Source organism: Eulemur rufifrons, chromosome 30 (assembly GCF_041146395.1).
Source record: "Eulemur rufifrons isolate Redbay chromosome 30, OSU_ERuf_1, whole genome shotgun sequence".
In the NCBI taxonomy this organism is placed as follows: Eukaryota; Metazoa; Chordata; class Mammalia; order Primates; family Lemuridae; genus Eulemur; species Eulemur rufifrons.
The window spans coordinates 121,748,469-121,773,709 of record NC_091012.1 but is presented as its reverse complement, the minus strand read 5'-3'; positions in this window follow the sequence as shown (position 1 = coordinate 121,773,709).

The window sequence follows — 25,241 nt, the reverse complement described above, 5'->3', positions numbered from 1 at the left end:
TTCCTAAAGTATTAATAATACATAAAAGACTGATGATTGCTCTAAATCTGAGGCAGTGGTAAGCAAACGTTTTCTATAAAGGGCCAGATTGTAAATATTTCAAGCTTTGTAGGCCATATGGTCTGTGTCACAACTACTTTATTCTGCTATTGTACCAGGACAGAAACCACAGATAATACATAAACAAATTGGTGTGGTTGTGTTTCAATAAAACTTTATTTATAAAACCAGGCAGTAGGCTAGATTTGGCCCATGTGAAGTAGTTTACTGTCTTCCATCATTCCAGACTTTGCACTAAAACGTCTAAGGAAATTTATTTTTTCCTCCATTTTACCATCAAATCTTTAAATTATCAGTCATTAGTTTTGGTGTATGACATGAGTGCTACATTTAGTTTTTCTTATTAAAAAACAACTTTCCCTACCTTTAAATTGAATAGTGTGATTTAAAGCCACTCTATTGAAATACCATCATCAATATTATGCACTAAAAGATTTCATCTACTTTTATTTACTTCTAGGATTTCTAGTTTGTTCCATTGATCTGTCTGTCAGTTTGGCAAGAATTTGACAAGGGCTCAACTGCCCAGATGAACAGTGATAGATTAACCTTTATAGTGAAACCCCAATCATTGAGTAGGAGAAGCACTGGAATCAGACTGGGCCCCTCATCTCTGAGGAACTTTAAAAAGTGATGTCTATGCTCTACCCCCTAGAAGGTCTGATTTTATTAAAGTAAGCCAGGTATCTTTATTTTTTTACCACTCCTAAATCAATCATTGAGAAGCCAGATTTGAAAATCATCCCTGAGGCATTTTCTCTAAGTATATCTAATTTTAGATGTTGCAAATATCACCTGAACACTTATTAAAACTACAAATGTGTGGATGGAAAAATCCAAACTCTGAAATACTTGAAAGAAGTTTATTCTGAGCCAAATTTGAGGACCATGACCAGGAGCCACTCCCAAGAAGCCTTGAGCAAGTGGACTTGCTGTGGCTGGGTTACAGTTTGGTTTTATACATTTCAGAGAGACAGGGGTTACAGGTAAAGTCATAAATCAATACATGAGAGGCATACATTGGTTTGGCCCAAAAAGGTGGGACATCTTGAAGCGGGGGTGGGGAGGGCTACAGGTTATAGGTGGGTTTGAAGATTCTTTGCCTGACAATTGGCTGAGAGAGTTAGGCTTTGTCTAAAAGACCAGAAAGGAAATGCTTAATTTAAGATAAAGGTGTGAGCACTCTGGGAGGTCCAGACAGGAGAATCTTTCAAGTTAAGATAAGGATCTGCTGGAATACTTGAGTTAAGATGGGGGCTTTCTGTCTTTTAGGTGATGTTAATGCTATACCTATACAGGAATCAGGTTGGGAAGTAAACCACACTACATTTGGTTAACAAAACCTGCTTAGTGGGAATTTACCATTTGTGAGCCTGACTCATCTGGCCTCCTTAGGAAGGAATTTTGAGCAAAAGAAAAAGATCAGAGTTCAGTCCTCAAATGGTTAGGTTCCACTCTGGACCTACTGAATCAGAATCTCCAGGGGAGAGCAGTGGATTTGAAAATTCTTATCATCATAAAAATTTAAGAAACACTGCCCCAAAGCAAATTTCTGCTTTCTGTATTTGTCTACTCTGAAGCTCACACTGAATGCCTTGGACAAATAGCCTTCTAAGATCTGGAGATCATGCATCCTTGGAAGTTAGCCAAACTTTTTTGGGGGGTGGAGAAGTATGGATTGAAAATTTTAAAGGGTGTAAATTGCCAATAGTCATCTTCTATATGTACACTTTTTTGAAACTGATTTGACTGAGAAAGATATGAGTTCACAGTAGAATTCCTTTCTCTTTGCATAGGAATTACATATTGTTTTCTTTACAATTCTCAGCCATATTTAGTCCTACTACGGTACATTGCCTCAGGGTATGAAAAGCTCCAGGGCACCAACAAAGGTTTAAACTTGAATCAAGGAAGCATAAATATGTAAAGTTTCCTGTATTTTCTTGTTTTGTAGATATTTTAGTCATCTGTTAGAAATTCTACTTTTGACCTATGACGAGGTATTCTGATTTCAGATACTTGGAAAAGTAGAATAGTAGGAGTAATGATAATATTTATTTAATGACTTTCTCTCCTCTATCAGACTATTGTTAATAAAGATGTATGTTTTGAAGGAGAGTCCTATAAGAGAAAAGTAAAACAAGATTTAGTAAGAAATAGTGAATGCCTAAAATAACATTTTCCCATGTATATAAACATGAGCAACTCTTTTAAGCTTTCCTCAATACTCATTCTTAAGAACAGGTCATTAGCCAGAAAGAAATCACCTTCTAACAGCAGTATTGGTTATTGTTCCTAATACTTGTACTATCATGTGAAACTGGAAGGTTTCATATGGAAAACTTTCAAGACATACTGGATAAAATTCAACAATAAAAGTTTTATGTGATTTCTTTCAGATTTAATATGGGCTTTTGATAATGAAGTTAAAACCTATTTTATCTAATTATATTATGAAATATTTATTCCCTTTACAATCAATTCTCACTTCAACTTGTAAAATGTTTAATATTTTCTATTACCCACTAACAAAAAATAATATGTTAGGTGTCAGATATTAAATAACAAGGGTAATATCTATCACATTTTATTTCATTAGAAAGTGCAATTTCTATAAAACTTTACTTTTTAATAATTATAAAAATTTATAATGTACAATATTGTTTTGATCAATTGTGTTTTAGCCATCATTGTAACAAAAATAAATCCGTAGGATAAATTTTACCCCTTAAAACCTTGTGCCTACAGGCATAAAACACATGTTAAAATTTCAATCTATATACTTACAGTATTTTGGTTTTCATACATAGGATAGAGTGTTACACAAGAATAACTTTCAAAAGTTAAAGTTATAAAGCAAACACATGTCAAATATTTATTTAACTCAATAATGAGGGAAATAATGAGGGGAACAGCAGGTGGAAAAGCTGGTTCGAAGGAAAATTCAAATGGTGGCTATGTTATCAGTTTAAGGAAGTCATACTGAAATACATGTGTTAGGTTTGAGGCAAAGCTGCTTATTATCTTACTGGAAAAACAAACTTTTAGGGTTATTTTTCTACCTGAAAGAAATGGTAGAATGATGGTATCTCTATGAATACCATCTACAAGTTAACATGTCACTTCACACAGCTGAGACCCTATTAAGCAATAAACAGTAAACCAAACAAAGTATAATTCCCTAAAGAAAGAAATAATCCAAGGTAAATCTTTTAGACAATGCTCCAGTATGAAAAAGGAAAACATGCAGTTATCCACTTGTCTTATTTCTAAGATTTTGGTAATTTTCCACTAATAGCAATCAATAAAATATTTTCAAATATAAAATAGATTAGGACAAAAGTTCATGAAGTGAAAAGAAAAAATACAGAATCTCTTAATATAAAGATCTTATTTGTGTACTTTTTCAATAGATGATGATAAGTAAAAATTCATTATGATATTTAAGTTCCATTGATTAAAATTGAAAAAAATGGGCCAGGTGTGGTGGCTAATGCCTATAATCCTAGCACTCTGAGAGGCCGAGGCAGGAGGATTGCTTGAGCTCAGGAGATCCAGACCAACCTGAGCAAGAGTGAGATGCTGTCTTTACTAAAAATAGGAAAAAAAAATTAGCTGGGCAATTAAAAATAGAAAAAATTAGACAGGTGTGGTGGTGTGCACCTCTAGTGCCAGCTACTCGGGAGGCTGAGGCAGGAGGATTGCTTGAGCCCAGGAGTTTGAGGTTGCTGTGAGCTAGGCTGATGCCACCACAATCTAGCCCAGGCAACCGAGTGAGACTCTGTCTAAAAAAATAAATAAATAAGATAAAATAGAAAAAAATGATGTTATGATTTAATTATAAATTACAATTTTTACAGGGTATTGGAAATTATATCTGTCTTAGTCTGTTTTGTGTTGCTATATAGGAATACTTGAGGCTGGGTAATTTATAAAGAAAAGAGGTTTATTTGGCTCGTGGTTCTACAGCCCGGACGAAAAGCATGGCATCAGCATCTGCTTCTGGTGAGGGCTTCAAGCTGCTTCCACTCATGGCAGAAGGCAAAGGAGAGCTGATGTGTGCAGAGATTACATGGCAAGAGAGGAAGTAACAGAGAAAGAGAGGTGGGAGTTGCCAGTCTCTTTTTAAAAACCAGCTTTTTAAAGATTTAATAGAGTGAGAACTCACTCACCCTGCCCCCAGGAAGGGCATTAATCTTTTCATGAGGTTATCTGTCACCATGACCCAAACACCTCCCATTAGGTGGTACCTTCAACATTGGGAATCAAATTTTTATTTTTTGTAGAGCTGGCATCTTACTATGTTGGTCTCAAACTCCTAGCCTCAAGTGATCCTCCTGCCTTGGCTTCCCACAGTGCTAGGATTACAGATTTAAATAAAAATAGTTTCTGAGAGTTCCAGGAGGAGAGGTTTAGAGTACAGGCTTATTTGGCTAGCAATCTCTGTGTTTGGCAGTTGTTCAAAGATAGCTTGTTTTCTCACAGGGTGATTTTAAGGACTTCTGAGAAATTCATCCACATGGTGTGTGTGTAATGGCTCTTATGTTCCTTGGTGTCTTGTATGTTACCCAACAGACTCCTCAGACTGGAGCCACATCTCTCTTTCAGGGAGCTATTTTGGGCCAAGTTTCTGTTAGGATGGCTTGAAGTTATTTTTTCCCTATCTCTTTAATCCCACATCAACATACCTGTTTGTGGAAAACACAGCCTTGCTCATTATGTAGGTGGAAGTGCAATTTGTTTCTAATATGCCTCTGTTTCTCTCTGGATAATTCCACAGCCTCTTTAGGAATCTCAGGTAAGAGTTGAAGGAAATCAAAATATTTCACCCCAAAATATTGCTCCCTGGTATAATGAGTATTTTGAATTAAAGGCCCTTAAAGATCAACTCACACTGGAACAGACTTTCTCCCCTGTCTACATAAAGACTGGATGGATCCACCACTGAGAATAATTGCTTTTCCTTCCACTCCCTGTTGTCTTACTATCTATTGCGGAAAAGAAGAATGTAACCATACCTGAATGGACCCTTTCACAAGATAATAGCTCTCAGGCTCATTCAGTTTCCAAAGAGAACCATTTACAAATTAATCTCTGTTCCCTAATCCATTCCTTCTCCATTGTCTGCGTAATCATTTATTGTCTCTCAACAGAATTACCTGTATTACCCATCTCCCCCTCCCCTCTGAAAAAAGGGCTACATGAGCTTCTGTACCCCATTGGGGGTCGGGGTAATTGCCCTGTTTATTACATATTACTAAATTTGTATGCCATTTCTCTTGTTAATCTGCCTTTTGTCAGTTGAGTATTCAGCGAACCTGTACAGGGTGAAGGGGAAGTTTTCCCTTGACCCCCCCACAAATCAAACGTCAGGACACTGTGAACCCCAAGCTTCAAGGAACACCCTCAAAATCTCCAGCTGGTTTCCTTCAATAAAGCACCCCTCACTACACTAGTATTGGGGCTTAGAAAACAATGTCCCAAAATGAAGGCCTCAGATACAGTCTTCTCCTGCCCTCCTGTCTTTCATTCCCATTTTGTACCAAGGCTGGCCATAGAAAATAGAATCCCTCTTCCATAAGGAAACTGCCCATAAAAATCTTATCTACCTTGTTTGACTGTAGGTCATAAGACTCACATTCCACAGGGCTCTGTCCCACACCCAGAAAGAAGTAATACAGGCTCAGAGAAGCCAAGAAGAATCAGACAGACAGGCCTTATTGGTTTCCCCATTCAGTCTATTAGCATTAGATCATGTGCATTATTTCTACAGCTGTCTATATTTTTTAAGTTTTTTTTTTATTATAGACATCCAATTGGTACTTTTTTTTTTTTTTTGAGACAGAGTCTTGCTCTGTTGCCCTGAGTAGAGTGCCGTGGCATCAGCCTAGCTCACAGCGAGCTCAAACTCCTGGGCTCAAGCAATCCTTCTGCCTCAGCCTCCCAAGTAGCTGGGACTACATGAGCATGCCATCATGCCCAGCTAATTTTTCTATTTTTTTTTTTGTAGAGACAAGGTCTTGCTCTTGCTCAGACTGGTCTCAAACTCTTGATCTCAAGCAATCCCGACACCTCAACCTCCCAGAGCGCTGGGATTACAGGAGTAAGCCCCCCCGCCCAGCCTTTGTACTTTATTAAACTTAAGCATAAAACTGGACAATTTCCTCTGTATCTTTGAGTCTTCATCCTTAAGGCTCTAGTGTATATGTCAGGTTTCAGTCTGAAATGCTGGTTCTTAACGAGCTCATGGCCTAAGAATCACCGGACGCACCAAAGTATGGCAAGCACAAAAATGAGGTTTATTGAGGAGAGAAAGACAGGATTATAGAGAGCGAGCAAGATGTAGGTTTACAGAGCTTGATACATATGCCACAGATGATGACTGGGCCCATTGTCACAGCAGGAAAAGAGAGTTTGGTTATGGTCTTTGACTTGTTTTATAGTGCTGGATTGGGACCTCCCTAGTGGCTCAGACGTCACCGTGGAACCACTTTGATTGGACAGTTGGGAGTTGCATTATTACTCGTAGGGGTTGTTCTAGGTCAATTTCTGGACTCTGGTACCTATGCTCCTTGGACTGTGGGCTAGGGAGTCCTGTACATTCTTTTACAGTTGGCATGCTAAGTTCTGATTGGCAGATTCATAGGGTATTCCCTCCTCCCTCAGTTATGGCAGTAACTCAGAGCAGGATTATGAGGCCCTGGGGCCCACACTTGTCCTTCCCAGGTGGGGCAATTGCACAAAGGCAAGACATCCACTTTCATCCCTAGGAGACCCAGAATCTCTTAATGTATACCTAACATATACACGTTAAATACATTTGTATGCCTTTTCTCCAATTAACTTACATTGTGTTAGTGATTTTTCAGTGAACCTTCAGAGGTCAAGAGTTCCCCTTGGCCTCTACACTAGCAATGGAAAGTACATCCCTACCTCCAAGAGATAAGTGTAATCATGAAAGGAAATACCAGTTTACTCCTGCAAACATCTCCAATAAATTCTCTTTTTGCCTAACTTCAGTTTAAATCCCATTTATAGTTTCAGGTGTAGGCCAAAGGTCACACAGCCTTTTTTCATATAACTTCTTTATATGAGATGCATAAATGAACTGGTCCCTCACTTTAGCAAATATTGTTTTGTTTTGTTTTCCAACATTGGGATCTCAGCTGAAACTGAGAAAAAAGAACCTCACTTTAAAAGGATCTTACATATTTGTATACTATACTATGTTGTAATGTGTAGTTCTAGTCACTGGATGATGAACACTTGGGTTGCTTCCAGACTTTGCTACTGTAAACAATGCTGCAATAAATATCAAGGTACATTTGTCTCTTCATGATTTTTAAATATGTTAGTAGGAAAAATTCCAAGAAGATAATATATGAATTAAAGGTTAAGTGTTTATTCTTATGCATACTCAGAAATTACAGTGGAATAGAATAAAAGTACACCACTTTCCTTCCATCAGCATATTTCATCATGGTTTTAAATCTTTACCCATGAGATAAGTGCAGAATCACATCTTGTTGTCATTTTAACTTATATTTTCAATTGTTACAGCATGTATTAGTTTACTGTGGTTGCTGCAACAAATTACCACAAACTGTGTGGCTTAAAACAACAAAAAATTATTCTCTCTAGTTCTACAGGCCAAAAGCCCAAAAATCAGTATCACTGGGTGGAAACCAAGATGTCATCAAGGCCACGCACCTTAATCTGTTTCTTGCCTCTTCCAACTTACTGTGACTGCTGGCATTCCTTGCCTTATGGCCACAACACTCCAGTCTTTAAGGCAAGAATTTCAAATCTCTCTCTGCTCCGTCATCACACATTATCTTTTCCTTTGTTTGTGTATAAAATCTCCCTGTGCCTTCCTCTTATAAGGATACATGTGGTTTCATTTAGGGCCCATCTGTATAATCCAAAATAATCTTCCCATCTCAAGATCCTTAATTTAATCACATCTGCAAAGACTTTGACATTGTGGATATATTTGGGGGGAATATTCTTTTCAGCCTGCCACAGAGCCAAACTGCTTTGCTAAGAATTGAGAGTTGAATTTCCTATTAGAAATCTAGAATCCTTTTCAAGGAAGGTGAGAAATAATAAATAAGACAAAGAGTAAATATCTACTAATGTTATATAGCAAAGTATACATTTTATGTACATACAAACACATAGCTATAATATGAATTTGCTATGGGTATACATGTAAATCCATGGAGTATTAAATTCACATGTTATACATCAGGCTGATAAGGATGAGATCCTGAGCAAAATGTAGAAATGATAGATCTTAGATTTCAGGTAACGGTAAAAGGAGATTTTCATCTTAGTAGGTATTTTATACAAGAATATTATTTTTATGTGTTAAGTACCATTTTATAAATTTAGAAGAGAGACAGGAAGGAAAAAGGTTTACCAAGAAAAATGTGCCAATTCTTCTACATCTGAGTTGAATAATTTATCAAAAAAACCATAAAGTAGCTACTGTAAATCATTGTTTATAGTCTAGTTTCAGGATATCAGTATAGAGTTGTATCTCTGTATACTCTGATATATTAATAATATTTTATTTGAGAAATTATAATGAAACCACACTAGTTGTTAGGTATTAAAAAGAAATTGTTACAATGTCACATTATCTAAGTAGATAGTATTCATCAACATCCCTGTGGGGGCCGGGCATGGTGGCTCATACCTATAATCCTAGCACTCTTGGAGGCCGCGAGGCAGGAGGAGCGCTTGAGCTCGGGAGTTCGAGATTAGCCTGAGCAAGAGTGAGACCCTGTCTCTACTAAAAATAGAAAAATTAGCTGGGCTTGGTGGTGCACAGCTATAGTCCCAGCTATTCGGGAAGCTGAGGCAGGAAGATCACTTGAGTCCAGGAGTTTGAGGTTGCTGTGAGCTAGGCTGACTCCAGAGCACTCTAGCCCAGGTGACAGAGTGAGACTCTGTCTCAAAACAACAAAAACAAAAACAAAAAATCCCTGCGGTATTTAAAAATTTTTTAATTTTATCTACATTCTTATTTATAGCATCAGCATCATTTTATAGATAAGCATCCTGAGACTTAGAGAGGATATCAGTGATCTGAAGCCTGGTAGGTAGAAAGTACTTCAACAGTGATACAAACTCAGCCATCTAAAACCATATCCCATACAATACACTTTCACCTATGTCTAAAATATAAACCATTATGAATAATTCAATTATTAAAAATGTGTTTATCAAAAGGAAACATATATTGTAAACTGTAATATAGTGTGATTTTCCCCATAATATGTAATCTAGTATATATTTTTAAAATTTTAATATTTAGAATAAATAGAAATTATACAAAATTTAATTACATTTAAAGAATAATCCCCAAACTGAGAAAAATATGAATAGTTCTTCACAGAATATCTTATTTTAGACATGAAATAAAACTACAATTCTTTCATATTTCACGATCTTTGGAAATACACCAAAATACCTTACATTTTCCACTGTCAAATGTAATAGATTAAAACACACTTTGGATTTTGTAGGGTATCTTTGAAAATGTGTACAGCAGAAACATTCAAATATTATTGAGTAGCTTAACAGGCTCCTTAGCCCATTCATATGTCTTTCTTTTCCAGAGAGTTGCCTTAGTAACTATCCAACAGAAGTAGTTTTCTGCAGTTTTCTCTAAATAGTACCCACATAATTGCTCAATTTAGTCATTGCAGTAGTGCAGGAAATAATGTATCTCAAATTTGGTTTGTTTCTGATTCTGACAGTTTGGAGACCAAAACCCTTACAATAAAAACAGCTAGACATGTCAGATATATTAAAAGAACAAACATATGCAATACTGTAGAGGGGTAATGAATATAAAATAATTGTCTTTATTATCCAAGGACACGATAGACTGACTGATTAAATTTAGTCTGTGTTAAATGAAGTATATATGTTACAATTTAAAGTTAACTACCTACCAGAATAGAATAGAAAGAGTAACTTCCAAAGCAATAAAGGAGAAAAGGGAAACAAACACTCAATATAGCTAGAAAGGAATGTTGGGGCTCAGAAACAGTACCCCAAAATGAAGACCTCAAAAGCAGCCTCAAAAGCAAAAGATTTTCTCTGATCTTCTGTCCTTCTGACTCTCAGTCCTCTTCTCCCCTGAGGTTAGCCATAGAAACTATTAGTAGAACCCCTATTCCCCAAGGCAGGTCATAGAAACCAGAACCCCTTTTCTTGAAAACCAGCCACAAAATCTAAAATTATTCTGTGTAAAAATTGGCCAAAAAGAAATTATCTGACCTACTTTGTTTGACTGTAAGACCCCCATTCCAGAAAGGGCCCTGCTCCACACCCAGAAGGAAGGAACACATGCTCAGAGAGGCCAAGATGAATCTAGTCAGACAGGCCGTGCTGGATTTCCCCACTCAGTCTATTAGCCTTATATCATACTCTTTTTATCCAATCATATTTCTACATGACTGTCTATACTTTATTGAACCTAAGCATAAAAATGGACAACTCGCCCTGTATCTTTGGGTTTTCATTTTGAAGGCTCCTATATATACATATTAAATAAATTTGTATGCCTTTTCTCCTATTAATCAATCTGCCTCATGTCAGTGATTTTTCAGTGAACCTTTAGGGTCCCTACAGGAACCTTGGTCCCTACAGGAACATGAGTCAATGCAAGTCTAGTGGCTAGGATACTCAGTCCCCACCAGCACAAGTGCAAGATGTTTTATTGCAGGTTTTCTTTTCTTTTCTTTTTTTTTTTTTTGAGACAGAGTCTTGCTATCACCCCGGCTACAGTGCTGTGACATCAGCCTACTTCACAGCAACCTCAAATTCCTGGGCTCAAGCAATCCTCCTATCTCAGCCTCCCAAGTAGCTGGGACTACAGGTGTGTGCAACCACGCCTAGCTAATTTTTTCTATTTTTAGTAGAGACAGGGCCTTGGTCTTGCTCAGGCTGGTCTTGAACTCCTGAGCTCAAGCTATCCTCCTGCCTCTGCCTCCCAGAGTGCTAGGATTACAGGCGTGAGCCACCACGCCTGACCTATTTCAAGTTTTATGTTAATAAAATTAGATATAATTTCTATTTCAAGCCACCATTCTTCAGTGGGGCTGAAACGTAATCTCAGTAAATCTCAGAAACTTAATCTCAGTAGGCCTCTATTCCCAACATTTTCCTCAAATTAGCAACTAAATCCTAGCATGGGGGACAGATGAGAAGTGGTGATATGGGCCTCCATTTTTACTATCGAAGTATCCCACCATACATATAAAGTATTTAGCACAATGTTTGGCATGTAGTAAAAGTAGCTATTTTACCTCTCTTGGCTTCAGGGGCAAGAGTGAAAATTTCACTAGCTACCTCTTTAGCAACTCCTGTGGTGAGTGTGATGACAATGGTTTACAGAGTACTGTGGTTTTGTGGAGGAGAATTCAAGCATTGTTAGCTTAACATGACCTTTGGCGGGATAGGTAAAGCAGAAAGAAGGATACTATTAATATTTGTGTGCTTAGATTGTTTGTAGATCTTATGTATTGATTTCATATTGCTATTTTATTGTTAATAAATATATATGGTAGTTACATATAATGGTTTCAACATTTAAAGTACCTTTACTATAAAGTTTAACATACATTATATATTGGGCAAAGAACTCAGTCTATGGAGTCAAACAAAGTTATAACCAAATATTGTCTCACTAGTAGTGTAACCAGCTCTATGAACAAAATTTAATGACCCTTATATGTTATTTTATAATGCTCTCCCTTAACTAAGTACTTGACCTTTTGAGTTATTTCCCAGAAATGGTGAATATTCTACAAGACAAAGAAACTGAGATTCTGAAGGCCCCTGGGCAGACTTCCTGATGCCAAGAATCACCACCCCCCATAACCTACCCCCAATGCAAGTAGCCCCTTGTGAGTTACACAACTACCTGCTCCCAATGCACGTGGCCCCTCCTCTAAAAGCCCACCATCTCCGTTAGTTGTAGAGAGAGGTTTGAGGCAGCTTCTCCTGTTCTCCTGGCAAGACATCTGTCATATTAAAAATTCCTTTCTTCCTTGATGATCCTCAACTATTGTCTCAATAATTAGATCTTTGTGTGACGAGCAACTGAACCTAGACAAAAACCCCTTGTGATTTCAACAACTGTAGTGGTTACGTAATTCTGGATACATGCTTCTGTGTGCCTCTGTCATAATACATACTGTGTAAGTCCAGGCTCTCCAGGAAGCAGTCATAATGTGTGGATTTAGCATACAAAGACTTTGTTAGAGGCTGGGCACGGTGGCACATGCCAATAATCGTAGCACTCTGGGAAGCTGAGGCGGGTGGATCGTTTGAGCTCAGGAATTCGAGACCAGCCTGAGCAAGAGTGAGACTCCATCCCTACTAAAAATAGAAAGAAATTATATGGACAACTAAAAATATATATACAAAAAATTAGCCGGGCATGGTGGTGCATGCCTGTAGTCCCAGCTACTCAGGAGGCTGAGGCAGTAGGATCGCTTGAGCCCAGGAGTTTGAGGTTGCTGTGAACTAGGCTGATGCCACAGCACTCACCGGGGTAACACAGTGAGGCTCTGTCTCAAAAAAAAAAAAAAAAAAAAGACTTTGTCAGGAAAAATGTCAGTGAGAGGAAGTGGGGAGTGAGCTGGAGTAGGTTGGGAGAGCCATCAGGTCAGGGTACATTCTGACTCCAAGAGAAGATATTGTGAATTTAGAAATAATATAGGTAAATCGCCTAGGACAGTATGCTTGATGCATAATGTGTACTGAATAAAGAATGACTATTGTCATATCTCATTTATGAACTCTTTATCATAGTAAGGCTATGGTATTCATAAGATATATATTCTTTAATTCTCATAAAACTTCCTATCAGGTGTTTATATTAGTTTATTGGGGCTGCCATAACAAATTATCACAGACTGGTAGCTTAAACAACAGAAATAAAAATTTATTTTCTCACAGTTCTGAAGGCTGGAAGTCTAAGATCAAGGTGTTGGAAGGGCTTGTTTCTTCTTAGGCCTCTCTCCTTGGCTTGTAGATGGCCACCTTCTCCCTGTGTCTTCACATGGCCTTCCCTCTGGATGTGTCTGTGCCTTAATCTCCTCTTCTTATAAAGACACCAGTCATATTGGATTAAGGCCCCATCTAATAAAATAACCTTATTTGGGCTTCATTATCTCTTTCAAGACTCTATCTCCAAATAAAGTCACATTCTGAGCTAATGAGGGGTTAGGATTTCAACATATGAATTTTGGAGTGATATAATTCAGTCATAACAGTGTTATTAGCCATACTTTATAAACAAGAAAACTGAGAATCACAAGTGTCAAATAAAATGCCAAGGTTACACTTGTAATAAAAGGCAGAACCAGAATCTCTATAATCCTAAGCAAGGTCCATTTGCTTTTTGTAAAAGTGCATTATGTACCTGACCCTTGTATGTACTTGGCGCTTGCAGGTAGACGGGAAAGAGAGAAAGTGACTGAGGCTAGTGGAAGTGGACCCAACAACTGCATAGAAAGAGAAACTGTTGAGTTGAGTGCCATACATTTTTAAACCAGTGGTTCACAACCAAGGGTGATTTTTCCCCCTCAAGAAATATTTTAACATGTTCTGGAAACATTTTTGGTTGTCACAGCTGAGCTTGTGCTGCTGGCATCTGGTGGATTGAGGTCATGAATGTTGCTAAATATCCTACAATGCACAGGACAGCCCCCACAACAATGAATTATCTGGCCACAATGTCAATAGTGGTAAAGTTGAGAAACCCTACATCAGAATGAGACAATTTGGTCACCGAATGTGGCTGCCCTCAGAAAGAGGTCACCTTTTCTCAGCCATCTCCTGGATAAAGATCAGGACTAAAGGGGTGGGAAATTATACAGACATTCAAAACAACTGAAATTCTTTCCTGACCATCCCTGGGCATGAGCATATTTTTTCCCCGAGGCTGGCCTGATTGGTATACCCTGTGGGTAGCAGCCTGGTGGAAATGGGACCTAATAGAATCAAATTTAATTCTGGTTAAGTTTTATAAAAATGTCCTTGTCTCTCTTTCCCCTGATCCTTCTAGATGAAAAGTTTGGGTGAGTATAGAGTATGATTGGGAGAAAAAAAAATCAAAGTTATAGTTACTGGAAATGGGACACTCAGATATTGTAGAGGTGAAGGAAGAGCAATGACCCCAGACCCGGGGATTGTAGAGGGGAGGGAAGGGCATTAATGACTTTCATCTATCAGAACTGCCTCTGGAGCTTTCCTTCCCCAGGAAAACATGCTGGGTGCAGCTCTCCCAAACTATTGCAAGCACCTTCAATTAAACTGACTGCTGGGTCTGCCACTTTCAGCCAGATAAGTCTAACCACCATTCCCTTTTACTTTATGGAGAGGTCTGTCAGAAGTAGCAGGGAATGATCCCAGTTCCTGCCCCTCCCCAATCCCCCCCCCCACTTACTTCTAGATGTCATCCTTACCCCCAATCTCAGTCATTCCATAGAACAGACTAATGTCATTCCCCTCAGCTGGTAGCATGGACAAACAAGCACATTGGATTGACCACATTTTAGCAAACCCTCCAAAACAAGGACTAGGCTCAATTATTTTAACTGAACTGGGAACCTTAAGGCTTATCAGTTAGCATTCTCAAATTGCTTCCCTAATTAATGTAGGTGCCACCGGGGAGGACCCTACCAATTGTAAAACCTTTCCTAAAAACACCATGACTTGTGCTTTAAAGGTGGTAAACTTTCAGCATCTTAGATCCTCCAACACCCCGAAGAAAATGGCTTAACTCTGAAGCAACATCTGTACTAGAGCCCTAAGATTTGTCTGTTATTTCAATTGCTTTAGGGAAAGAACCTTTCATCTGTTATCTAGGAATACATTCTAGTTGACTGCTCTGCCTATTGGGGTGAGGCACAGAGGGAATAAGGCTTAGTGACTCTTGTCACTTTTACAAACCTTCAATTCCCTTCCCATCTCTCCTCCTACTCGTCTAATTTTAATTTCACTCTTCACTCCTGTCATTTCTCATTCCTTGGTTAACATGCTAGATAGACACTACGCTACCCAAGTGTCTTCATTGCTATATGAGGGTTTATTTTTCTTTCTACTTTTATGTTTTTATTTCAGTTGTGTCTCAGCAGGACACAATGCATACACATAGGTTTGTCAGCTAACCAGAACTGAACTCATTAAATTTTAATTTATTATGTTGCTGTCAATTTGATCCGGAATATAAGATTATTAATTTATGAGTATAACTTGTGATATAAGTGGTTACAGCTGGCTTTATCCCTCACCTTCTTAGGAATGATTATACAGCTGCTGATAATGAGTTTTAAAAACTATTTCTTGAGTACTAAACATGTCCTGGGTAATTTGCATATAGTTTCTAATTTTTAAGACAAGATGAAAAAATTGTGGCTAGAAGAGAAAATAAGTAAATTGTCCAAGGTCATGGAACTGGTAAGCATCAGAGCCTGCATTATCGTCAAGGGCTGTCTGAATATGAGCTTTCACTTTATCTGTTATATCACTCTCCTCTTTTTGATGTGTTTAGAAAATCACTAAGCTATTTGGCTGTAATCCTAGCACTCTGGGAGGCCAAGGCGAGAGGATCACTTGAGGTCAGGAGTTCGAGACCAGCCTGAGCAAGAAACCCCAGTCTCTACTAAAAATAGAAAAATTAGCCAGACGTGGTGGTGGTGGTGTGCTACTCGGGAGGCTGAGGCAGGAGGATCCCTTGAGTCTAGGAGTTTGAAGTAGCAGTGACCTAGGATGAAACAAGTGCACTCTACCCAGGGTGATAGAGCAAGACTGTCTAAAAAAAAAAATCACCAAGCTATTAAAATGACCAGAAATTGTGTATTTAAAGCCTTGATAAGTCCAGAACACCTCTCCAAAAATGCTTGCCTGGATTTTATGGTAAATACAGGGCCATTTCAAACTGTTTATTCTTTTCATACCATAAATAACCTACTTAAAGTTCCCTTTGAAATTACTTAAAAAAAACTGAAAGATGAAATTAAACATTCTTGGCATGGTATCTTCTCATACACCACAGGTACAGAGACTGAACATTTTGCTCAATTTTTCACTCAGTGTGTAGACAGTAAGGATTGCTCTTCTGTGTTTTGTTGTCCTCTTAAATGTTCCTTTAATAGTAGGTTATGCCATCTAATGGGAAATTTGCTTTTGCACCATTTTGCTTGTCATGCTGGTTCCCCTAACATTAAATAGCTGAGACTAGAAAAGAGCTCATAGTGGTTACACGGCTTAGAGGAATGCCTGTCTTTTCCTTTTCCTTATTCTTTTTAAAAAATTTAATTAATTAATTTTTACTTTCCATTATACTTATGCCCTCCATCATCTTTCCTTACAAACCCACTGGGCAAAATACAGCAACAAATGCAAATATTCTTTTTTTTTTCCTTCTACAGTGTGCATTTTCTTAAATAGCAGCTTAAAACTAGCTGATGAGTAAAGAATAAACAGAAATACCATCAAGACAGAAATTTTCTTCTCTGACTAGTTGTAAATAGCTGCTTTATTAAGGAACTGGGGCTACTTTGACCACAATAAAGGGTTAAACATATTTTTTTGAAAACAAAGCTCTGTGTATGTGAATACTATGGACAACCATCCCCTTGACAGTCTAGCCAGAAGGAAAACATGAAATGATTTTATAACAAACTACCTTTTCTGACATACAATCACAACATGAATAATCCCATTACAACATTTAAGTTAACTAGCATGGCTTGAGAAGTGTGAAAATGCAGTTTCCCCACTGTGTTGTGTCCTCTACAATGTATAATAATATCTCTTGAGGTCATGCCCAACCTTTAGCAGACTTTATATTTGATGAAATTATTGTTTCTCATTTTAGTAATATACTCTCTTTGTAGCTTTTACCCAACAGCCTCTAAATTTTGCATAATCTGTGTCTCCTATTGGCACAATAGTAAATTTAATATGGTTTTATTCTTGGAATTAAAGGGTCACATTTTAATCCCTGAATTTTATATTTAAGCATGAATATCACCAAATGATACAAAACAGGAGGTATTTTTAAAATACAAAATAAATGTTTTGTGGAAAATTATACTTCCTGTCTACACAGACTGCACATCTTACCCGAATAGCCAGAATTAACATTAACTCTAAAATCTTCAAAACAAGAGAAATTGCTTTTCAGTTTAAGCTATTTCAGGAAAAATGGACCTGTTTAAATTGCTCTTCAAAAAATAAAGCCTCTTAACTCTTTGCTACAACTTATTTTTATAAATTCATTTGCATACCCTCCTTAATAAAGCACCCTTCAGATTATACCCATGTTTGTTTATAGAAAAACTTCATGTGCTGTGTGCTGATTTTGACACTTAAATAACTTTTTCTTGGTCCAAAATGGCTTATAGATATTAAATGTCACTTCACTCAGTACTTTTTTTTTTGTATGTCACTCTCTATAAATTACATTTTAAAACTCACCTGCTGTTCTGGGAAGAAGAACAAACTTCACTAATGAATCAAGAAATGACTTCAAAGTTATTTGTCACAATCTAGGATGTTGAAAGCTCTCTGTTCTACTCACTCCCAAGGTCCTAGATAAAACTCTTTAGGAATACTATTGGACTGATTCTTGTGATCTCTTATCTAAAAAAAAAAGTTACATTGACAATTGCACATTTTGAATCCAGGACTTTGTTTATTTAAGAAAATACATTCTGGAAGTTACTTCCCTCTAATTACTCATAGGCTAAGTTTTTGTTGAATCTTTACAGAAATATCTGAACAGCCTAACTTTATTTCTTCTTATAGTTAACTTTGTTTTTCATAAAACATAAACTTTTATTTTGAAAAGGCAACTGAAGGAAGGAATGGCTAAAACCATTATGCAAGTAATTTTGTAGGCTTTGCAACTGAACTGTTAGTTGTTCCTAACATATACTCCTGGAACAAAATTACATTAATATTATTTTTTCATCCTCAAACTAAGCTTTTCTTGCTAAGAAGTTATCATATAAGTCCTGGTTATTATTTTTTAAGATTATGAGATTTTTTTTTTTACAGACTTAAACCCTCTTAGTTCATCGTATTTGCTATTTATTGTATAAGTTCACACGAAAAAGCTTCTGGAATCAGACTTTTCAGCTCGTTGACATTTGTAGAATTTTTTAGTTGAACCACATGTTGAGGGTCTTCTGTAACGATTTTATGAGCTAAGATGACGTCTCTTCCCGGGGGATGTTTCGTCTTCATCTTCTTCTTCATCATCGGGATAATCCACTAAACTAACCACACTTCTACCATTTGGGCTACTTTTTCCATTAGTGGCATCAGCAGAATAAGACGAAGAAAATTTGAAGCCATCAGAAGATGCTCTTTCGGGAAGGTCTACCTTATCTTCAGTTTTTCTTGCTCTTTTAGTCTCCGTAAATTTACCATTACAATCTGGAAAGTCATTTTCCAATGGAGGCATATCTGCTTCTCCTGCATCTTCCTTAATACACATTTCTTCCTTCACCTCCACGATGTTGGCACCTCTGTGAACTGCTTTACTATGCAGTGCAGAATGCAAATTTTTCCGTATTTGTCTTTTTCTGTCTTTCTCTTGTTCATATTTAAACTTCAATCCTTTGAATGTCTGAACATATTCAATCAATTCAAATGACTTATAAAACTTTTCGACTACATGTACAATAAGAGACTTGATATTTTCTGCTCTTATGTATTCAAACAGCTCAATAATAGCTGAATTTAACATATTGTACCGGGTTCCATTATTCAGAAAAGCAGTTACAACTGGCTTAAAAAGATTTCCCTTGATGATGTAAGAATTATAAAGATCATCATTAAGGCCAATCATCCTTCTCATAAAGCGAAGAGCACACAGTACCAAGAAAGTGTGCTTTGAATTCATCAAGATTAAGACTCTTCTTAGCAAGTCGTTGCGCAAAATATAGTTTTTTATGTAATATGTGTGATGTTCTACACAAAATATAAGTAGATCTAAAATTAAAGCAAGCAGCTGTGCTGTTTGATAATTATTGGGAGAAATTTTGCTTTCATTAGATCCAACCATATTATCCTCTTCCCATTTTTTTCCTGAAGTGGTGGCCAAAAGTGGTGCTATAAACTTATGCATGCAATGTTTATAGAAGAAATTTAGAAATTCACTTCTTTCACATTTACTAGGTGTTACCAGCATGGTGTTTGGATCAAGAAGAGCACGAAGAAGTTCCATCAAATTAACAGCACGTCCTAGCTCAGGATCAGTATCACAGATCATTTGTTCAATTATTATGTTAATGAAAAGGTCATCATCTTTGCTCTCCTGGGCTTCTCCCAATACAAATTCTCGGATCATAGAAGGATTGTACTCTACTAGATAACCAAATATATCGGTAGCACATGACCTTATTTCCAAATCAACTGCTCCTGCTACAATTTTAAGAGCAGGAAGAAGTCCAAATTGTGTCAGCTTTTTGAGCAGTGAATCTTTATTTCGAGACTGTAATGTCTGAGAGAAAGTACAGAATTCCTTGAAAAAAAACAACAATTCGCGTCGTTTATCATCATTTGTAGTCTTATCCCTTAACTGTAAAACAACTTCAGACAAAAACTTGTTATCTTCCTGCATCATGCTGACTATCTCAACCTTGTTGAGGAAAATAAACGTTGTAATTGTAGAAAGACAATTCTCTTCATACGTGGACGGTACAGGCAAAAGAACATCGTAAATGTACTGTACTCTGTATGTCTGGTGTATTTTTTGCCTAAGTTCAAAGTCTGTTATCGGTATGACTTCCTTAAACCTTGCATTTTCGGTCAAGAATAGCCTATGCCTTTTTGGTTGAGCCAAAGCAGGGTCGTATTCAAGGCATCCCGCCACATCCAAGATATTCTCATCGGAAAACATTATCTCAAACAGAGATGCCTTATTGAGGAATAAGATTCCTTTAATAATCTCATACAAATAGTGTAAGGCTTTAATATTTTTTAGGTTTTCACAAATGTGGAATATTTGCAGTAGTTTTTGAATATAACGCTCATTTTCCAAGACTTGAGCCAGACTATCCCTACGGATAGATGAGGAGCGAACTGAGGTAACTAAGTCAGCTATTTGTTCTAGTGCCTTCAGTTCACAGTCTGGCAGGTCAATCATATTACTGGTGTCAGGCATTTCGCCAGATTGTTCCTCTGATTCATCTAAAAGATCCCCTGTGATTTCGACGGATGGGTCTTTACCTTGAGCGTAGCAAATGTCTTCCCAGAGCGCACGACAGCCGTCCGTGTCCTGAAAACTCAGCACCATACCGAGATTCTCAGCTTCAGACCAAAAAACTAGCGCTCCCTGCCGCTTCTGGTAGTGCGTATGCGGATTTATTTTCGACTCAAAGATCAGTGAATTGTCTGACTCCGAACTAATGAGCAGAGCCATGCCCTGGAATCTCTCATGGTAAGTCAATATTGTGTGTCCCGTGCCTAGGTCAGACCACTGGTGGTCATTATGCAGGACATACACTTTTACACGGTGCCACCTTCCCGCCATGACGACCTGTGGCCTAGATGCGTCAGGCCTAGTCTCGGTGTCTCGGCGTCTTGGCGTCGGTCTCCGCGTCGTGTATCCTAGGCAACCGTAGTCGCTACTCTGGAAGCGACGGTGGCCGAGATGGCAGTTCAAGGGGCAAAAATCGTAGTAGAAAATGGTGTATTGGTAGTGGTCACAGCGGTGGCGGCGGCGGCGGCGGCGGCAGTGGCTCCGGCTCCGGAGAGGCCAGAGGTCAGAAGGGTTCCCCCGGAGGTCCTGCTACCTCTCACTTTCCCCCACCCGGAGCACCCCCAACCTTCACCCATCCATTTTGCCCCTCCCTTCCCCTACTCTTAAAAAGTGAGTCTCTGGGCCTACTCCAGGATGTCTAGGAAAGCCGCGTTCCCCCGAATCTTGTGATTCTCCCAGAATTCTATCCAAAAAGAATGCTTCCGTAACAAGCACTATACTTGTTAAAGGGGGCCGCCGCCAAGCTTACAAATGAAAGCTTAGAAATTAGAGTATGTTCTTTCCAGAAAGGGTTTTGTTCCTCAAAAACCCTGAAATAAAAAAAAAATTAAAAAACAAAACAAAACAAAACACTGTTGGGCCGGGCGTGGTGGCTCACGCCTGTAATCCTAGCACTCTGGGAGGCTGAGGCGGGCGGATCGTTTGAGCTCAGGAGTTCGAGACCAGCCTGAGCAAGAGCGAGACCCCATCTCTACTAAAAATAGAAAGAAATTATATGGACAGCTAAAAATATATATAGAAAAAATTAGCCGGGCATGGTGGTGCATGCTTGTAGTCCCAGCTACTCGGGAGGCTGAGACAGGAGGATCCCTTGAGCTCAGGAGTTTGAGGTTGCTGTGAGCTAGGCTGACGCCACGGCACTCACTCTAGCCTGGGCAACAGAGTGAGACTCTGTCTCAAAAACAAACAAACAAACAAACAAACAACCACAAAAAACCAGTCACTCATCAGGTATTTGGGGAAGGAGACTTAGGACCTCTGACAAAAGAAACCTTAATCACCTACCTATGTCCTGACCACATCTGACATCTGACATCTATGTCAGGAAAAGGCTGTTCCAAATAAGAAGCAGGAGCAAGAGACCTATAGATCATTAGCACGAATGAGAGAAATGGGGTTGGGTCTTCTCTATAAGGCTCCACTCAAGTTTGTGTCACTCACTTATCCATCCTGGGGGAGGGTATTGTTCCAAGAAGGGGTTGGTTAACCCCTTTTCTCTGTCCAGCTCAGCCTAAAGCTCTATCTTCTAGCACAAAAGGGAAAACATTTCCTTAAATTTTTCCAATCCATAAGCATACTCCTCATTCTTAGGGAAGGACTGGGCCAAAGGGAAACTCTGAGTTGAAATTAGCCAAGAGAGAGTATTGACTATCACAGATCAATTATTTTATTTCTTCTCTTAATAGTGATAATAACCATGATAACTACCTAATAATACTTTAGTGCTTATTATTATAAAGAAAGGTAATAACATAATTGATCAACTATAATACTTGAGTACTTACTATATTCAAGACACCATAACAAGAACTTTATATCTACTTTCTTAATTTTCATACTAATCCAGTGATATAGGAATATTAATAATCCTTTTAGAGTCAGGAAACAGAGAAGTTAAATAAATTGCCAAAGGTCACACAGCTAATAAGTTAAGGAACTGTGTGTTCAACTTGTCTTTCCAATTCCAAAATTGGTTTTCTCAGCCATTGAACTATGCTATCCCCCTTCTTTTCTTGGCCTTCATTACACTTTATTTCACATTTCTTCAATCTATATAATTTGTAATCAACATAAAATTATCAAGACAAGATGAAAGTCACGCACTTCCTCCTTTAGATCCACATCTGTGTATAGCCAACTGAAAAATAGAAGCTTGGATGTGGCAACTCTGTTAAATATAATTTTAATAGTAACCAAGTTGATTTTTGATGTAGCAGCAACTTCTGCAGTTTTGTTTAAAAAAAAATATATATTTTTCCAAAGCATTAACCCTGTTATTGCGAGGAAAAAAACCGAGAATTGGGCAGCATCAAGCACATTTGGACTTGAAGAGTTCTATTTATAGCAATCACTTCATTTTATATAGCATTCAAGATGTATGACAATTCTTAAGTAGAGCACAGAAAAACTTCCACATACCTCTTTTGCAGTGTGGTCTCCAGTAGATTATAGTACAAGAAAATTCCCTGTGACGGTACAGCTGAGGAACTTGGAGAATTGAATACAAATCATAATCATTTCATGAGAAAATTTAAATCAACGCCAGGATACTGTTGATTTAGAAACATTTACAAATTATAAACAATATCTAAATATAAGAATTAATAAGTGAGTAATACAAGAACGGATATATGTACTAAATAAAATCTTATTTCAACAAGAGAGAATGTGCAAATATACAATAATAATAATGACATTTATGCTAATGGTCCAATTTTTTTCTCTGTTGTGTTTATATTGAAGTTTTTGTCAGACTCAATTATAATACTGTCAATTCCTTGAATATGCCTTCAGGTTCCATTCTCTTAGAGGCATTCAGCACAAATCTATGTATTCTCACCGTTTTATCACTGGGAGTTTCCTTTAGGCCAATTAAGTTTCCTTTATCTTAATTAGGTTAACAAGGGTCTCTTTACAATCTAAGAGTCTCAGGTCTACATTTCTTCCTATTATTTTTGCAGTAGTCTCTTTTAGTTTCTGTCTCATTTGGTTTGGGAAATAGAGCAATGTCCTTTTTTGCTTCATCAGTTGTACCTACCTAAGATTTTTATTTTGGTGTTTTTTTCTTGTTTCACAGGGAGCAAATAATATGAATAAGCAAATGCCATATTCTGGGAGCTGTGTAAGTCGTTTTTATACACATTACTTACGTTATCATTTAATACTCACAGTATAATGACCTGGGGAAGACATTATTATTACCATATTATAGAGGAAAAAAACTTGAAATTCCAAAACTGAATCAAGCATTTGGTTCGAACCCCTGCAGTAAGTGATGATGCCAGAATTTGAAACCAGGACTTTTATAGTTCCAACCCTCCACTTTGCTCTGTCCAATATGCACTGCTGTCTCCCAGATTATATTATACATAAATCGTTATAGCAGTTATTTATAACAATGTGGTTTTTGTTCCAGTTATCACTGGTATTTTATGTTTATCCATTTTATTTGTGGAGGAAAGATCTTTGAGGCCAGTTGAAAATCAGAATGGATAGATTGAATCTTAAGACTCAGAATCTCTCTTTTGTTTTGGATGCCTGCCTCTTTCACGTTTCCTCCCTATGACCTTAGGGTAGTAAGAATTCGTTATTGATGACTCTGTTCTGAAAAGAAACACTTTTGTACAAGGATCTTGTAATTCGTCCACATCTTATGATGACGAAGAGCTTAATTTTTACATTTCCAGTGTTATTTTGGAAGACAATAAAGGTATGAGTCACCCATTTATGAATCTTAGGTACAGGTAACTCATACAACATGTTTGTAGAGTCATGCCTCAATAATGACATTTAGGTCAGCAATGGACCACATATATGACAGTGGTCCCATAAGATTATAATGGAACTAAAAAGTTCCTATCACCTAGCCGTCATAATGTTGTAGCCCGGTGCATTACCTTTTCTGTGTTTAAATATGTGTAGATACACAAACACTTTCCATTGTGTTGCAATTGCCTACAGTATTCAGTACAATAATGCACTGTATAGGTTTGGAGCCTAGGAACGATAGGGCATACCGTGTAGCCTAGGTGGGTAGTAGGCTATACCATCTAGGTTTGTGTAAGTATACTCTATGATGTTTGTACAACAACAAAATCACCTAAGGATACATTTTTCAGAACACATCCCTGTTGTTAAGTGATGCATGACTGTATGTAAAGCATGTAGATGTCTAAATACTCTATCTATAAGAAGAAAGAGCATTTCATAGTGGGAAAAACAAAGCGATTTTTGATTTTAGGAAATAGCATTAAAAATAAAGTTATTCAAATGTATCTCATCTAAAATTTTCAACTTCAAACTCATTAGTGTAAAACACACATACATATTGGCTACAAGTTCTCTGGCTAACTTATTCTGTGGAATGTTGACTTTTTTGGCATATCGTATAGCAATATCTGAAATATACGTCAAATGTCAACTCCATCCTTCCTGCTTCTCAGGTAAAAAATGTGGAATCATTCTTGACTTTTCCATTTTTACTACTCTCTACATTCAGTTTTCTAATATATATTGTCTGTCTGACTTTCAAAATGTGTCCAGAATCCTACCAGTTCTCACCACATTAGTCATCATTACCACTAGTGTCAAAGCCACCATCATCTCTACATTGAAATTTGTAATAGTTGCTTTCCCTGGTTTCTGCCTTTTACCTCCACTAGTATATTCTCAACACATTATCCAGAGGGGATTATTTTAAAAGATAAGTCATATATTCCCACTTCTTTGTTCAAAATCAATGTGTTTCTACCTTACTTAGAATAAAAGCTAAAGTTCTAACTATGTTCTATTCAGCTGAGCAAGATCTGGCCCCCTTGACCTAGCTGAGCTCTTCACTTAATAGTCTCTCTCTTCCTTATTCTACCCCAGCCACACT